Below are 2510 nucleotides of genomic sequence, written 5' to 3'. Positions count from 1 at the left end.
TGGGGCCCCCTTGCCCTTGGGGCCCCCGGGCACATGCCCAATGGAAAAGATGGCCCTGCATATAGAGATGTGTTTGATAGGAGCCTCACATCAATACTCTGCTGTTGTGGAGCACTGCCTCATTTCATATGTAACTCACATGTGTGCGGCTGTCGTATGAACTCCTGCCCAGGAAAGGTCATTGTCTCCCACAAAATCAGCAACATTCCAATGATCTGAGTGGCAGAGATAGAACATCCCGTAGCCAATCAGAAACTCAATGGCCTCATTGTGTGTCGCTGGTCCAGTGCCTTGCTTGTCTGCTGAACAGAGCATGCAAGACAAGCTAGATTAAAAATGGCCCTTATGTTGGTCAATTTTACGAGTCGAAGCTCACCTAAAGTGAGTACATTACATTGTTTTAATAGTTGCCAATAATCATGTACTATACAAAATGCATACAGAAAATCGGTGTAGATGTTTACTTTTTTTTTTTCCTTAGTGGCCACAAGAACATATTCAGTTACTAAAGCTGGGTACACACTACACTGTTTTCATCCAATAATCGGCTCAAACAGCCGACAGACGACCGCTCGTTTAAAAGTCGGGTCAGTGTTGTGCAGTGACACGATGGTCGAAAGTCTGCCCAAATGGACGATTATCGCCTTATTTGGTTGGTCGTACCGTTTAATATCTTCGGTCCAATCTCGTTTCCGCTGTGCAGTGTGTATAAACTTCCGACCGATTTATGCAGAGCGATTTTACATGCGATCGATGTTCCGATCGCTCGGTCCATGGACTGCATACACACTAGCCTTGTTTAGGACGATAAAGGGAAGAGTGGACGTCCCTTTAGCGACTTTTTACAGCCATGTTGTCCTGAGCAATGACTGTAATTTCATACTCACTGTTGTGGATCGGTTGGAAGTTCATACACAACGGAAACGAGATTGGAACGAAAATATTAAACGGTACGACCAACCAAATGAGGCGACAATCGTCCATTTGGGCAGACTTTCGCCCATCGTGTCACTGCACACACTGACCCGACTTTTGAACGAGAGGTCATATGTCGGCTGATTTAGCCGATTATTGGATGAAAACTGTGTAGTGTGTACCCAGCTTTACTTAGCAACTTGGGCTAAGTGGAATGAGTGTAAATGGACACTTTCAATTACTTCATCCCGCCACAAGTGTCCCTTTGTCATTTGTAAGAAAATACTCATCTATGTAGCATATGAGATCAGGGTTGTACAAAGGCATGTCAGGCAAATCTATGCGTGACATAGAAAGCTGTGTTGTTTGCATGCAATTAAATAACCTCCTCAGTATGTAAAGAGAAGAGGGAAGTAGAGTTTAACCTCCGACACCTGGGGGTATATTTACTAAAAAACTGTGGGTTTGAAAAAGTGGGATGTTGCCTATAGCAACCAATCAGATTCTAGCTGTCATTTTGTAGAATGTACTAAATAAATGACAGCTAGAATCTGATTGGTTGCTATAAGCAACATCTCCACTTTTTCAAACCTTCATTTTAGTAAATATACCCCCAGGTGTGAGTGATGTTTTCAGAAGGCAGTACAATAATGTAACATGTGGACAGTCCAGCGTGGCAAATGCACTATCACTCTCTTTTTCATAAAAGAGCAGCTACTGCATGTAGAACAACTCCAGTGAGTGGTGAACCCAGAGTGAGAGGTGCTGAGGAGTCAACAACAATTGCAGCAGTAGCAACAGCCCTAAGACAAGGGGGAAAACTAAAGCCAGGATTAAAGTACTCCTAAAGTAAGAGCCATGGAAAAGAGGGAGGTCTTGTTCATGGTAATAAAGCGTCAAGGGATTAGAGAAGTCTGGAAGAGCCTGCATAGGTGCAGACGACATTAATGGATATGAAAGTGTCTTCTGATTGTGTGTCTAGGGAGAGGTTCTGATTTGTTCACGTCATACCTGAAGGAGTTTGACAATTGAATTATATCCTACAATCCACCAGTGGCAATAGCCACCCCTACCTGAAAGAGTTCTCATCTGGGAGACAGTGGTCACACTGAGAAGGAAATCTTCGCCCATTTGCCTCATCTCTGCCTGCTCACCATTTCCGAAACTGTTCTCTTCCTCCATTACCACCTGAAAGATTTCTGAGAGGCTAAAAATGATTAGTGGTACTTACTAAGTCGGCTAAGTAGTTTACTCCATCATCCAGCTGCAATTATAAGCAATAGATCAGTGTTGGCTAACCTGTGGCACTCCAGGTGTTGTGAAACTACAAGTCCCAGCATACCCTTCCAGCAATAAGCTGCCATATATTGGCAAAGCATGCTGGGACTTGTAGTTTCACAACACCTGGAGTGTCACAGGTTAGCCAACACTGCAATAGATTATCATCACAATTTCTTTATATAATTCTGCAGTGCTTGGACTGATGAGAGAACTCACTCACATCAGTCCCTGCCCCATTGGGGCTTACAGTCTAAATTCCAAACATACACACACACACACACAGACGGGTAAATTTTGTTAGCAGCCAATTAACC

Source organism: Mixophyes fleayi, chromosome 7 (assembly GCF_038048845.1).
Source record: "Mixophyes fleayi isolate aMixFle1 chromosome 7, aMixFle1.hap1, whole genome shotgun sequence".
Classification (NCBI taxonomy): Eukaryota; Metazoa; Chordata; class Amphibia; order Anura; family Limnodynastidae; genus Mixophyes; species Mixophyes fleayi.
The sequence above is the reverse complement of the archived record's forward strand: the minus strand, read 5'-3'. Positions refer to the sequence as shown.